The sequence below is a fragment of the Topomyia yanbarensis genome, chromosome 2, assembly GCF_030247195.1.
Source record: "Topomyia yanbarensis strain Yona2022 chromosome 2, ASM3024719v1, whole genome shotgun sequence".
In the NCBI taxonomy this organism is placed as follows: Eukaryota; Metazoa; Arthropoda; class Insecta; order Diptera; family Culicidae; genus Topomyia; species Topomyia yanbarensis.
The window spans coordinates 431,208,070-431,224,254 of record NC_080671.1 but is presented as its reverse complement, the minus strand read 5'-3'; the positions used below and the strand labels follow the sequence as shown (position 1 = coordinate 431,224,254).

The 16,185-nt window shown below is 42.8% G+C and overlaps 1 protein-coding gene and 1 long non-coding RNA gene across 3 annotated transcripts in view; one reads left to right on the top strand and one right to left on the bottom strand.

Moving 5' to 3' along the window:
• Positions 1-16,185, bottom strand: part of LOC131685422 (mucin-5AC) — a 232,477-nt gene that overhangs the window by 203,393 nt on the left and 12,899 nt on the right. The window lies entirely within an intron of this gene.
• Positions 11,318-12,402, top strand: LOC131685424 (uncharacterized). 2 transcript variants are annotated; one of them, XR_009304797.1, is made up of 3 exons: positions 11,318-11,370; positions 11,493-11,765; positions 11,867-12,402. It is a non-coding gene; the product is annotated as an uncharacterized LOC131685424 (long non-coding RNA). The 2 variants fall into 2 exon arrangements; XR_009304798.1 differs by having other exon boundaries at positions 11,493-12,052; positions 12,117-12,402.

Here is a 16,185-nt window from a genome sequence, read left to right as displayed (position 1 = left end):
CCGGGGAACGGTTGTCGGCATTATTTTGTTTGTTTTATCATCGACTGTCCAGAAATGTCTTACGTGTCCTTACGATACCAGTACTACACACCTGTGTTGGGGATTCAATCCAAATCCATTCATACAATCCCATTCATTCATCCTCAATCACTGGCCTGCTCGATCATTCACATTCCGATAAGCACTTCGAATTGACCCCAAAACAATCTTATCTTATCATTCACACATGCATTCATTCACTCTGTTCGATTCCGCACTCATAAATTCACTCATACAATACCGCTTATCACGTCATCATTTCTCCCACTCACAGACATTCCGTACAAAAAGTTTGTATATTCGTCCCTTTTCGCCTCAAAACGCTTCATACATGGCAAAAGAAACGTTTGAGAGGGACCAAAGAATGTCTTTCGCATAATTTAAACAGATCAAAAAGATTCCCGCTGGAATCAAACGAACCACCCCAGGTTTAACCACAAACCCAAAATTATGCGAAATAAAATTTTATTCGATTCGAAATCGAAGACGCGAGGCGCTTTTTACCCCATTCGCTCTTCCACTCACACTACTCTGATCCAAATCGGGCTACACCTGCATGATGCAGAGCATTGATGCGAACATCGGGGAAAGTGTCAAATCGATGATCCATTCGATATGATGAATGAATCATCAAAATCGTAAATAAAAACAAAACAGTTCGCGAAATCGGCGTTCGCACTGTTTTTATTCGCGATTTTATACCGTTTCCGCGAGTCTTCGGTATTTATTGCGGTCGGGAATTAGACGCGTGTATTTATTTGTGTCCCTATCGAAGAAGGGATAAGTGAATAAGCTTTTTTTGTGTCTCAAACAAGGGAAAATAACAGGATTTAGTGCACCCGTAGGTGCGAGTGTTTCCCACGAAGAGGGATTTTGGAAAAATTTTCATGTTGCCGAACACGGCAGAAAGTGTATTTAGATGCGTTCGGGGACCACGGTGTAACATTTGTGTTTATTGAAGTGGATAATTCTATCCTTCCGTAGCCAAGACGGGTCCCCGACCATACATTAAGTGAGATAATTTGATTACCTCACTGCGTGAGTGGGGCGCTAAAGAACTTTGTTTCTGTTTGCCGAACACGGCAGGTAGTGTGTTTAGATGCGTCCGGTGCCCGGGAGAACGGCACGGTATAAGATTAGTGGTTTTTTAGTGGAGTATTCCACCCTACCGTAGTCGTCACCGGGGCCGGAGCATATATTTCGAGCGAGTGTTTGTTTACCACACTGCGCGAGTGTGGCTCAAAATAAGTGCATGAAGCTAATGAAGAAGCTTCCCGCGGCAGAGTTGGTCTTCCACAATAAAAATAGAGAAGACGGAGAAATGTTTGTTTTTTTTTATTTGGACTAAAGTCCGTGTTGTTACCGTCGGGAACTGACGGCTGCTTTCGGAAAACTCCCAAGTGAGTAATCCATATAAAAGCATATTGTCAGTCCACAGACGGCACGGAAAAGTTTTTATGCTGGTTTAAGGAGATTTGCTGGCCAAACTCCGAGGTTTTTACCTGCTAAATCCTCCAGCTCGTAGGAGGATACACCCCTTTTGGTGATAATTTTTGCCGGTAAGTATTGTGGTCCAAGTTTAGCATTGTAAGACTCGAGTGCATTCGACAACTTCATGTTTCGACGGTACACCATTTGTCCCGTTTCAAAAGGTTTGGAGAACTTTCGATGACGCAAGTTGTACTGATGTCGAATGCCCTCGCTTGCCTTTGCCAAATTTTTGACCACAATCTCCCGGATTTTGTCCATCTGTTGGTGTCTTGTTTCTAGGTCACCCTCACCGGAAATCCTACTGAAGTCATCGGCAGATGCCATTTCACACCCGTGTATAATGAAATGAGGACTAAACCCAGTGGAGGAGTGAACGGTAGTATTTAGGATGCGCTCCACATCGGTGATGTGGACATCCCAGTTGCGCTGCTCGGTTCGAGCATATGCCCGGATTGCGGTGTTTATCGAGCGATTTGTTCGCTCCACTGGGTTAGCCTGCGAATGATAGCGGGAGTTCAGCCAATGTTTGACGTTGGTTTCTTTTATGAATTGACTGACCTCCTTCGAGGTGAAAGTGGAGGCATTTTCGCTTAGCAGAATTTCCGGGCTACCATGGCGATTGAACCACTGTTCGCGCAGTATCGTACAGAGTGACGTACTAGCGATTTTGCGAACGGGGGTTAACATGACGTACTTGCTGAAGACGTCGAGGACTACAAGCAAGTGTTGATTGCCACGTTTGCTTTTTGGAAGAGGACCGATGAAGTCCACAGAAACCATTCGCCATGGTGCATTAGTCGCACGCGACTGACCCATTTCGGGCTGGACTGGGACGAAAGGAGCTTTGATTTCCTTACACGTCCCACATTCTCGAATAAACTTTCGTACTTCCGATCCCATTCGAGGCCAGTAATATCGCAACTGCACTTCGTGGATCGTTTTATCGTATCCCACGTGAAGCAAATTTTCGTGGGTACGTTGGATCAAATCTTGACGGAACTCGGGTGCTGGGACGAGTTTCCAACTGAACCGCGAGTCGCACGGAACAACTTTCGAGTTGACATACTTAAAAAGTTGATCATTTTCTACTTTGAAGTCGGCATAGTCGTCAGGATTTTGGATAACTTTTGACTTCATGGAACAGTACCAGTCTGAGGTGGACAAAGCTGAAACGGCTGCTACGGCCCGGGATAACGCATCAGGAACGACATTGTCCTTGCCTTTCCGGTGCTCAATAGACATGTCGTAGAGTTGTAATTCTAAACTCCAACGACTCAAACGTGAACTGGTTTTCCATTTAGTCTTCAGTATCCATGTAATCGCTGACGAATCAGTGACCAGTCGAAAATGATAACCTTCCAAGTAACCTCGGAAGTGTTCAACCGCCATTATCACCGCCAGACCTTCCTTCTCAGTTGCATGATAGTTCCTTTGGGGAGTGGTCAGTTTGTGCGAAAAGTAAGCAACTACTTTCTCACCCTCGGGATACTCCTGCACCAGAACAGCAGCGACTGCTACGTCACTAGCGTCTGTCTGAAGGATAAACTCTTTGGAGAAGTCTGGTGGGACTAAAACTGGAGGAGTGACTAGAAGTTCCTTAATTTTAAGGAACGCGAGTTCTGCCTCGGAGTTCCAAACTAAGCTCTTGGTTTTCGTTTTGAGCAGATCGGTCAAGGGAGCAGTGACCTCACTGAACCGATCAATGAAACGGCGGTAATAACCGCACATCCCGAGGAAACGACATAGTTTCGTCACGGTAACCGGTCTCTCGTAGTCGAGAATGGGTTGAATTTTGTCAGGATTGACCTTGAGTCCGTCCCGATTCAACAAATAACCAAGAAACTTTAGTTCGGGGACTCCAAAACGGGATTTTTCCAAATTGATGGTTAGGTTGGCTCTTGCTAGACAATCGGCCACTGCTTTGAGCAACTGTATGTGATGCTCGAACGTTTCGCTTACCACGATGATGTCATCTAGGTAGACGAAAACGTAAGGTTCCCATTTACCTCGTCCTAGAACCTGGTCCATCAGTCGCGCCAGAGTAGCGGGGCTGTTGACGAGACCAAATGGTAGACGAGTAAATTGGAACATACCCCTGCCGGGAACACTGAAAGCAGTATATTTGCGACTATCCTTGGCCAGGGGTACCTGGAGAAAGGCCTCCTTCAAGTCTATAGTAGACAGGTACTTCGCCTTGGGTAAGCCGCCCAATATTCGCCCAGGGTGGGGCAGAGGGTATGCATCTCGTACAGTACGCTCATTGAGAGGCCTAGCGTCTAGACAAAGGCGAATTGAGTCGTCTGGTTTCGTGACCGCCACAATATTAAGCGACCAATCCGAATCAGACTCCTCGATAATTCCCATAGACCGCCATCGGTCAACCTCTTCCCAGACCTTAGACAGTTTCTTTGGGCTCATGTGATAAGGATATCGGCAAACGGGTGCCGCACCTTGGAATTCATCTTTGATGACAATCCTGTGCTCTGTGAATGAGGTTGAGCTTAGCTTTCCGGGCTCTACTGCCTGGAAGCACTTCTTTACTTCTTCTACGCGCGCTAACTGTTCCGAAGTGAGTATCGACTCACGCGGTACTTCATCTTCTTCGTCGTCTTCCGATTCCTGACCTGAGTTCAACAGAGCACAGTTTTGTATCTCAGGAGAAATCCCAAAGGCGCGCCAAAAGTCCATACCTAGAATGGAGTTGACGGTCAGATGCTCTACTACAAGAGTGCATAGGACCTTTGTCAAATTTTGAAAAGTATACGGGAGATACGCTTGTCCAATGATTGGTAAGGATTGACCATTTGCAGAACGTAGTTCGAGTGGCCGTTCCAACCTTTTCAAGGGACTTTTCGAAAACTTTCGGTATAGCTTTTTAGTTATAATTGTGGCGTTACTACCACTGTCGAGTAAGGCTTTGAAGGATGTGCCGTACACTGCGACAATTGCAAATGGACGGTTATCGAACGGGTCGTCAAGGACGATGGTTTCGACGGACAATGAATTATCAGAGTCCTCATCACGAGCCGGTCGAAAACTGCCGTAAATCTGGGGGTTAATAATGAGTTGTTGTTTGGAGCGCTGCTTTACTGCCAACTGCGACTTCAGTTGGTTCTGATCCCGTTTTTTAGGCAGTAAGGGCAACGAGAAACATCAAATCCTTTAAAACCACACACGATGCAGAAGACCCGATTTGGTTTCCGGCATTCCTCAAATTCATGTCCTTTGTCTCCACAATTGTAGCAGACGCCGAGCACGGGAGGACGATGCTTTTCCACCAAATACTCCAGACACATTATAGGTTTCTGCGGTGGTTCGATCGGTTTTTGATTGTTTCCTTCGAGATTCTTGCCGTCCTGATTCCCTTGCTGTTTCTTTTTCTGGTTATCAGGAGGCTTGCTTGAATCAAGACCTGCCGGTTTGGCATTCTTGTTCCAAAACGTTTTGGATTTTGCGTTGCCGTTATTCTGTCCACCTCCCTTTTGGTTTTGATTATTTTGTTTTTGTTTGTTTTGTGGTGGATTATCAGAATAAGCAGCAACTTCCCGAGAAGAACCGAAAACTTTCTGATAAATCGGCGTCTTGGAGGCGTCGATCGATTTACCAAGACTCATCAATTCCGAAAGCGTGTTCACTGGCCTGAGGATTAGCATTTGTTTATAGTCGGCTTTCAGGTTCCGCTTGAGCACGTCGAGTTTTTCGCTCGGTGCCATTGGAACCGTCATCGCACGAAATATTTTCTCCATTTCCAGGAAATATTCCTGGAAAGATTCGTTACGCATCTGCCGGCGCTGGAGAGCCTTCATCTTGAGCGTAGCATCAAGTTCAGGATGTACAAAATTTACCTTGAGCTCGCAAACAAGATGGTTCCAGTTAAACAACCGGTTTTGCGCACGCATAGCCTGATACCAGGTCAAAGCATTGCCAGTGAACAAATGCATCGCAGAATTGAAAAGTTCATCTTCGCACATTTGTTCACACGCAGCGTAATTTGCTACGGTGTCCAAAAACTCATTAAGTCCAGTTCCTTCATCAGTTCCAGCATACTTCCGAATTTTCCAATCAGCGACGCGTTGCGGGTTTCGCGAGTAATTCCTGGGGGCCACCATAGATCTGTTTCCCGCATTGGTGGATATCGAAAAGTTCGGATATGATGGTCCCGCCAGCTGTTCGGTCAATTCAGGAACGTAAGGCTGGTTCTGAGTTTGGTACGGGGCTGTGAATCCAGTATTCTGTTTCGGTTTCTCGATTGGTAGTGATGGACATAGATTTTGTTGACCCGAGAATCCTCGCTTCAACACAAATTGATCGGGACTGGGCGCCAGTGTTGGGCGAGGAATCTCTGGTGCATCAAATGAATCGGGTACGTCCATCAAACGCAAATCTTCCAGATCGGTCTGCAGATCCATCTCGGGAGCACTTTCCTTTGATGTACTAGTGCCCGAAGTTCACTGACGGATTCACGAAGTGAGACAACTTCTTGAACCGTCTTTCTTAAAACTGACGAAATGGTTGTCAGTGAAGCAATCCCACCCATTAGCGTTTCAGTAGCTTTTGAAAAAGCATCAGATCCCTGAGACGCTAGGGCTCCATTATCGTCGGATTGCTGTCGTAATTGTCGAATCTCGTCCCTCATCTTGCACAAGACACGCAACAGGTCGTCTCCTACGAGCTGTTTAGAAAGAGATCCTTCGTTATCGGAAGGATTGGATCCCTGTGGAATTGCAGGTACGTCTGTACTCAGCAAATCTCCCAAAATCTCTCCATCCTCCCCTTCTTGGTTGTCGGGAGGAAGCGCTGCCTGTTCGTCGTTAAAATGACTGGCATAAACTGCTAGAACTTCCTCCAGCAACCCCGAAATTTCCTGGTTGACCTCCCCTGCCGCATAATTTCGGATAACCTGGAGCCTAGACCCCAAATGAAGCAACCGTGTTCGGTAAATCTCCTTGTTTGGGCACCGGTACTGGAGATCTTCCTTGATTGTTAGTAATTTACCAAGGCAGATCTCCTTTTCTTCACCCACGTCACCCCGGAAATTGCGTACTAATTCCCTCCGAGACGACCGCTCATGCGACAAAATTCCCCGAAGACGCCGCTGCCGCTGGACACCCGAAAGATCCGACTCAGGAGAGATAAAAATGCTTCGAGATAGCAACTCAAAATCCAGCTCATCGAAATGTAAATGATCGACGCGCATGAACACACACGCTTGGTTGAATTTCTCCAACGCCATCATAACTTGCGCTATATTGGAAGAAATCACCAAGACACAAAGCATGTAAGTACTGACACGGTATTATTTTCAATTTTTCGCCCACTAACGATTCCCTTAAAATTTCAGGAAATCAAGCTGCTCCAAAAATGTCTCAAATCGGATTGAGAATTCAAGGCAATTGGCCACCGCAACCGAATAAATGACAACAACCTTCAAACTACTCGTCCGGCAGACCAAACACAAACAACGCAATCCACAAATTCGGACAAAAAAAGGAAAAAACAAAAAATCGAAAAAATACGCCAAAAAATGTAAATAAATTAATAAATATACGACCGCGGAACAATATTGCGGAAGAAACCTCACCGACTGTTCTACGAAAATCCTCTATTTAGTAGAAGCACCCCACACTCCGGAAGAAAAAAATATTTTCCAAAATAGGAAAATATTTTTTTCAGTGTGTTTTGCGCTGTGCGCCAAATGTAAGTAGGGGTTTGCCCACTACTCGGGTTCTTGTTTGCCCGGCGAACCCTTCTTTTCAGGGCGGCCTAGGTGCTTCTACAGAATTTCGGATTTTCGTCACAACAAAAAAAAGGTAAACCAAACAAATAAATTAACAAATTTACCGACTTTTATTTCCTCCTAATACTCTCCACTGCTGCTGTTGCCGTTGAGCTGCTACTGCTGGGCGGAAAGGTGGGCGGTCTCGTCCGACCGGCCGGGACAGCAACGGCCGAGTTCTCCTTGATTACGTTGGCTGCTCCGGCAGCGGTCCTTGTCTTTTAGCTAGGGAGGTGAGCTTGGCTCCTTTGTTGGAACCTCCCTAGCGACGGTGGTGATGAATCACCGGATTCTTTGCTCGCCGCAAAGAATCCCGGAAGACACCGCAGTGTTCTTCCCAGGGGGAGCCTTTGTCCACCCTGCTTCACCCTCCTTGGCTATTAGCTGGGAAGGAGAGCAAAGCTCGTTCGGCTTATCCTTCCCAGCGAGGGCGGATTGGTGCGTCTGGATCCTTTGCGGTTAGCCGGGGAAGCGAAAATTCCTTGATGATTAGCTTCCCCCGACGGCGATCCAGCACCACAAAATAAACAAGCGCACAAACCACGGGCCGGCACTTTACGACGGATAACTTTCCGTCACACACGCGCACTTCGCACTACGGCTATTGTGGCTGGAAACTGTCCCGAACTGGTGTAACGGGGACGTCTGAATTTCACCGTGGTCTGTCACTTTCTAAAAAAACTCGATCGCCGCCTTCCTCATTCGACCCAAAACAAACACCAAAACCAGCACCAAAAAAACGTACCGCCGCATAGCTGTCATCACCTATGCGCAGCATAGCCAGTACCCTTATTTCAGCAGCAGGAGAGCGGTGGCCTATCTAAGCCCTATGTTATTTATACATAAATATGAAACAAAATTTTCTACACCTATCTGATTACACAAAACCGTTCACAAACGCGAAACTATATAAAAATTTACAAACTAAATGTGAACGGTATCGAACAGCGGTGAGCATAACTTTAACGTAAACAATACACTCTACGGAGTGTATACGCAAAAAAAAGGGTATATTTCCACCCAGTGCTAAATTGTTACCCTGACGGGTTACAAAAATCACAAAATCGCTTCTTTGAACAAAAAAATGAATATTGTTTTCGTGTTCAGCGACCCAAAATTAGTCTAAAAAATACTTTTTCTTGAAGCTTCATTTTTCTTGTAAACTAGTGCAATATACAAACACAGAACAAATTGAAGTAGAGCCTGACTCATACGAAGCTAGTACCGAGGCTCCCGAAATAGTCAGTGCTATATTTACAGACACGAAGGCGAAATGGGCAATCGACTCCTTTGAATCACTCAAATCGCCGGCGATGGACGGAATACTGCCAATAATGCTACAAAAAAGCAAACAGCATATCATTCCATGCCTGACGAAAATGTTTAGGGTAAGTCTAATACTAAACTATATACTTTAAAGCTGGAGACAAACAAGGGTAATATTTATACCAAAATCGGGGTAGCGCGATGCATCACTTCCCAAATTTTTTAGGCCAATCAGCTTAACCTCCATATTTCTGAAAATAATGGAGAAAATGACTGACTTACACATAAAAGCAGAAAGACTTGAAAGACTCTCCACTGAGCGAATTTCAATTCGCATATCAAAGCAACGAATCAACAATAGATGCATTACACATGTTGGTTGGAAAACTAGAGAATTCTATTGAAACAAAAGAAATCTCACTTGCAGCTTTTTTAGACATAGAAGGAGCTTTCGACAATGCATCTCATAGTTCGGAATGCTATGAGAAAACATGGGTTTGACATTTACACAATAAATTGGATCAACTCAATGCTTACAAACCGTGAAATAACTAGCACGCTTGGAAACACGTCACTGACTATGAAAACAAATAAGGGATGTCCTCAAGGCGGAGTTCTATCACCCTTATTGTGGTCATTGGTTGTAGACGAGCTATTGAAATCATTAGCTGAAACGGAATACGAAGTGATTGGATTTACAGATGATGTTGTAATCCTCGTGAGGGGAAAATGTGATTATATTATCTTAAATAGAATGCAATCTGCACTGAACTTCATTTCGAAGTGGTGTAAAAAAGAGGGCTTGAACATAAACCCCTTCAAAACAATCATAATCCCATTTTCTCGAAAAAGGAAATGTTCCATATCAACATTTGCTCAACGGAACAGTAATTGAAAGTCCTCTTTACCTCAGCCCTCTGAGGTAAAGTATCTCTGGGATTGATACTCGATAAAAAAAACTAAACTGGAATGCGCATATAGAACGATTGGTAAAAAATGGGCTCTCAGACCAAGTATGGTTCACTGGATATACTTTTCAATAGTATGCCTCGCTAGTCTGGTGGCCTAAAACAAAAGAGATATCAACTCAAAAAAGCTAGGTAAACTTCAAATGCTTGCTTGTGGAGCGATGGCCGGTGCCATACGAAGTACTCCATCAAAAGAATTAGATGCAATGTTGCATTTCCTTCCGCTACAGCAAGCGATACAACTTAAGGCAGAAAAAAGCGCATTGAAAATAAGTAGTCATAAACAATTATTATCTGGAAATCTAACAGGACATCTTGTGGCTCTGAAAGATTTTCCTATAAATAACCTCGTCATTGCAAATGAAGACTGGCTGCATGCGATGCCGAACATTGAAACTACTTACAAAATGCCTGGAGTCTGAACGGTCAACCTGGGAACAAAGTGGCCCCAGTTCCTTACGAAAATTTGGTATCAATCCTAATACCAAATTTTCGTAAAACAAGCCTGGCGTCATGGTTTTCGTCTTCAGGAGAATCTCAACAGGCAATTTAATTGCTTCCCCTCGCGGAGAGGAGTATTTGCTTGGGTGTTGCGCAAGAGTCGATCAACGGTAGGTTGTCTATCTCTTGGCGCAAACAAATCAGACTGGTTCTACTAACTTTGAAAAATTTTGCTGAATATGACATTACCGCTACATAACACCAGGCTTGTTTTACGAAAATTTCGTATTAGGATTAATACCAAATTTTCGTAAGGGACAATTTTACGAAAAATTGCTAAGACTAACAATAAAAAAAAATTGCTATTTGCAAAATGTTATGTACAACTAATCCCATGACTACAGAAATACTGATGGATTTGACATTTCCCCTGCTGCGTTTCGGTAGTTCAGACATATAACACTCAAAGACTGCAACAAATCACAAAATACTGGCCTTGATACCAAAATATTGAAATTATAGATCAAGTCGAACCCCAACACTACAACATACATTGAATTTCTCACGACTCTCAATGCAACATAATTCCCAATGTAACTTTATGCATAATACAAGAAACAAGCTTATTGAGTTTCAGAACTACTCTAATCATTACGTTGGAAATGTATCCCTTCACTCAATTTACCGCACACTTTTGTCTTTTGAAAGCACCTCAGAGCTCTTCCCTGAATAAACACTTTCTATTAGACAAAACGCAGAACTGAATTTCATAATTTCCTTTGCAGTGACTCGAACGCTGAAATAGTTCAGTTAGTGAGAAAACTGCACATTATTTCCCCAAAAATATCCCTCGAAAATCCCCTGAAAATATCCCCCGAAAATCCACCGAAAATATCCCCCTAAAATCCCCCGAAAATATCCCCAGAAAATATTCCCCGAAACAATCATTTTAGTTATGTATTAACGCCGGATGTCGTCCGACAATACGAACATATACCCTAAAATGACCACATATCCCAAAGTCCTTTTATAGGAAGATCCTAGCAAGCGTCAAAACGAAAACTGCCTCTGTGCTCGTATGTGTGACAGTTTCTATGGGCGAATAGGCTGTCTCTGTTCACTACCGCTGACAGTTTTGACGCATGCTAGGACCTTGCTTAGAGGGACCTTGCACATATCCCATAAATCCATCTTACGTTACATTTCCTACGTCGAAAAAGACTTTCGACAAAACCGAAATGCAACGAAAATGAAAAAGTACCCAACCCTATTAAAGCTCTCATAAACTCACGCATACACTGAACTACCAACCCGCCACGAAGAGAAACGTCAAACTGAAAAATATTCCAAGTGATGTGTTGTGCTGTGTAGGAATTGTACATTATCCAGGTAAATCATCAAATAATCACTTAAAATGGCTCAAAAATGTACCGAAAAAAACGTTTCTGAAAGACGGATTTCGTAATGGAAGGCTAGTTAACTAATTTTCGTTGTTTTTCTTATATTTTCAGGCTGAAACGGACGAACCAAAAACAACCAAAACAAACCTTGGATCGAAGACTATATATTAAGAAGACTGATATCTCTTTCCTTCCCCCATACAAACGAGAAGCGACAGAGGTTACAGCGCCTCTATTGGAAGAAGGGAGGAAGCTTAATGTAAAAATGTATATGTGTGTGTGCATCACTATGGAAAGTATCACCTTTACCGTTGCTGTTACTGTCTCCGGATTCTGGACAGAGTTGCCAGTCTTCATGATATGGAGTCTTCGCTTGGATGTAAGGTAGGAATGTGTCCGTTCGGCACTGGACGATTTCGGACGACGTATTGTGGACAATTGAAGCGTACTATGGGTGAGTTTAAATGCTATTTAATGTTTGCCAGCCCGGCGGACAAAACTTTCAGAATCGAAGGATGTCGCATCCAGCTGGACTGGGATCAAATATGGACCTCGGCATCGGGCCGAAACTATTTGGCGTGACTGGCGCTGGACGGACTGCTGCCATGCTGACCCGGAATTGAAGACAGCTATAAAGGATGATGAGAAGGGAAGTTGACTTCCAGTTTAAGGTAAGTGTGTGAACAAATTTTGCACACTGACTTCATCATGTTTGACTGCTGATTATCTAATAAGAGTTGCTTAGGAAATGGTAAGTAGGAATTTATACCAATCCGACCCATTTTAAAACCTCAACAGCATGATAGCCATCATTGCCGGCCGTCCCCATCTTCATCGTTCAAGTGGAAGGATAAAGGAAAAGGTAGACAGGAAGTGTTGATGCTCTACCTACTTAACGGAGGGTATACGATTCATTAGGCTCTTCCATAGGTGTCGCGGAGTTGGTAGTTTGGTTATACCCTTCCAAACGGTCTAGGATCCGCTCCAAGAAAGCGATGCGACCTGTAGAGCATATTTTATTAGGTAGTTGTTTAGTTAGTCTTCGAGTGCACGATCACTCGAAAAAGAGATCTTGTTTAGTTTTTGGTTCTTTTTAAACTCTGGGCAGCCGGCTACCGAGAGTATACTATGTTCTCTAAACAAAAGCAATTTGAACTCCACTCGGCCGACCGTGGGAGTATTGCTTAGAAAAGCTAATCTTATCTGCGTAATGGGCCGGATCACTATTTATTGCAACAGTATTTGAACAGAATTCGCTACTTCTTATCTACGATATATTTATTGGCTTGCACTACCGAGTGATAACACATTATACAGGCAAAAATAGCGCGAGATGTTATAAATCAAGGAAAGTATTTCTTTGTTTGTGGAATACAAGTATACGAGCGATAATAACGAAGACTGAAGGGAAATATAAAGGATTGTTAACCTGATGCACGGGCTTGTTAGCAATAACGGAGCTTGAAATAAGGTTCATAAAAACAGACGCGGCGGATTTTCAATACGTATTGACCCGTGATCATAGATACTAGTCAGATTATTCGTATTGGGGCTAATTTCCGATCAACTGTTCACACCCTCTCATTCTGCTACTATCGGCAGAAGGCTGATAGCACCCAGTCGTCGCCGGTCTAAGGATCAAATGTCATCAATAGACTTAGACTCGCGTGGAGGCATGAGATAGGAAACTTGTGAGAATTTTGTTATCCCACCGTTTGACGACCTATTACATTATCATTGTAGGGTGAACTTAAACTTTTGACTGGTAGTGTACCTATCTCACGTTCGCGTGGACAAAGTCGTATATTAGAGTGGTATAATAAGCGTTTTCCCAAGAGTTAATGAGTGTCCTACTTTCTGAAAGCTTAATATAATAATATATAGTACCGTTTTGAGTCGTTAGGGTGTATAAAAAATGTCTGTTTCTTGCCACATAGAATCAGACTAAGTACCGATCACAGTCGCATTTGTGTACAGTTTATATCGTATACATTATTAATTTTTCTCAATGTAGATATATTGCCTCGACATTTGTCCGTATACAGCATATTTGCTGATTGTATACAACTTAGTTTGTACTGCATATTTACATGTTTAACTCGGTTGAAATTTTTACAAAATTGTTTGCTGGGTATTTGCCAGCTTGGTAACAACACCAATAAACCCATTTGAGTTACGTAGGATGGTTTCTGGGTAGATGGTGCAAAAGACTATTTTTATATTTATGATTATTAATATATTTCAAACAGAATGAAGGTGGATTGTAAAAAGCTGATGAACCCGTCAATGTCCACAACAACACTACTTTCGAAATCAGAAGATCGAAAGAATAAACAAAGACAAGCTTGTAAACTCTTTTCAAATACATATCGTTATAAAATTCAGGCGAAATCGTCATAGAGTTCCAAACGATCGCCTAAATATAGGTAACGACGCGAGAACCGGAGGATAAAATAAAAGAATTGCGTGCGACCAAATTTGCACGCATGAGGCATTCAACGAGAATGAAGAATGTAGCTACAGAAACAAGTCTCAGAAACTTTCGAACATGCTTTTAAGGCGACACTTCAAGTTTTCTGCGCATTGAATTCCGGTATACGCTGTTGCCCGGAAAGGCATACATTGAGCACTTAGAAGAAAAACAAAAATAGCTATATTATATACCTATTATTATTTACAAACCATTGCTATTTTAATAATGCTTCCGAAACTCAAACAAGATTGGGATAAGAGGGATCGGGATAAACCCAAAAAAACTTGTAGTTAGAGGAAAACGCTACATGTTTACAGCCACTATATGTAGGCAAACGAGCGACACAACGCTCCATCGCCAATAATGAGTCAATATAATGGTAGATATACAGATACACTCTATGTATATAAAAACGGGTTCTTCTGTGGTATGCTCCAGAACATGTTGCTCGGTCCGCGCCAGTGAGGGGGGTTGTTGCATATATCCATACTGTGATTGGATTCCGGAGAGCAGTAAAAAAAATAATGCTCCGCTTCTGTGCTGCCCGGCGGAGGGCCAAAAAGACAGGCCGGGCAGTGGAATTCCATCCTTCGCGAAGCGAGAGGAAAACTGAACAACAATATTGAAAACCACCATCCTTTTTGAAGGTTTTTTCGCCAACCGAACAGTGGTGTGGTTCTTTTTTATTAGCAGGGTTTCTTCGAATGGCGAGTAATTGTTTCTTTGTCATACTATGAGGTACTCATCCCAACTGGTGGATTACCAATGGACGTCCTTTCAAGGTGGCGAAAGGGAGCCCCTGGAAAAGTAATCTTAAACTCATCAAATGTGTATGAGTCAAGCGAATGTATAAAATAAACATTTCCACCGCACCTTCCAGCCTTATTTTTACCGGGTTATCACTCTAGCTGAACCGATCTGCTCTCCAATCGAAGAAGGTTAACTAAACACATACCAGCGCACGGTGGGTCCCTAAGAGAAACGGTACAAGTAACATGCTCTTACACTGAGCGCCATTCGATGACAAAAAAAAATCATATCCAATTCTCGAGTCGATTTCAGCGGAACACTAAAAAAGTAACTATTTCGGGGTAACAAAATACGTCTATTAATGCGGTTCAACGATTTGAACTGGAAGGTGCTTTGAAATGGAAGGTCTACGAAATGTGTCCAGCAATGATTAAAACCTAATCCTAACAGCTATTTACAAGGGCGTCATAAATTACCCCGTGTATGATATATTGCTATAAATTGTGAGCTCCATAAAGTTCTTTATGCAAGAGATATTGACTAACGATTGGAAGTTTATCGTTTAAGCTTTGAAAGTTGATATAGACTTGTGGAAACATTGCACAGTGGAAGAAATCCGACAAAAAAGGCAATTAATTGGAAGCCGCTGAAAAAGTATGACAATATATACCCCAAAAGTTGCGGAGATATGGGGCTTTGAAAATCCGGAACATTACCGGTATTCATCAAATCTGAGACCTAATTCAGAAGCAGCTGAAAAAGTTCGAAGAATTATACTTTCAAAGTTGCGGAGGACTTCAGCGATCAAGATGCAATCAAATATGTTCACCGCACGCACTTGTGACCGGAGATATGGGGCTTTGAAAATCCGGAACATTACCGGTATTCATCAAATCTCAGGCCTAATTCACAAGCCGCTGAAAAAGTACAAAGAATTATACACTCAAAGTTGCGGAAAACTACAGCGATCAAGATGCAATCAAATGTATTTACCGCACGCACTTGTGACCGGAGATATGAGGCTTTGAAGATCCGGAACATTAACGGTATTCATCAAATCTGAGTCCTAATTCAGAAGCCGCTGAAAAAGTACAAAAAGTTATACCCCTTAAGTTGCGGACAGCTCTAGCGATCAAGATGCAATCAAATTTGTTCAATTTGTAATTCTTTTGATCGCTAGAATTTTCCATAACTTTAAGGGTATAATTCTTTAAACTTTTTCAGCGAATTCTGAATTAGGCCTCAGATTTGATGAATACCGGTAATGCGGTGACCAAATTTGATTGCATTTTGATCGCTGGAGTTTTCCACAACTTTAAGGGTATAACTTTTTGTATTTTTTCAGCGGCTTCTGAATTAGGCCTCTGATTTGTTAAAAGGCCTCAGATTTGAAAAAAACCGGTAATATTCCGGATCTTTGAAGCCCCATATCTCCTGTCACAGTTACGTGCGGTGAACAAATTTGATTGCATTTTATTACCTAAAAAAATTCGCAACTTTTGGTGTGTATATTGTGATACTTTTTAGCGGCTTCCAATTAATTGCCTTTTTGGTTGGATTTCTTCCACTGTGCATTGGTTT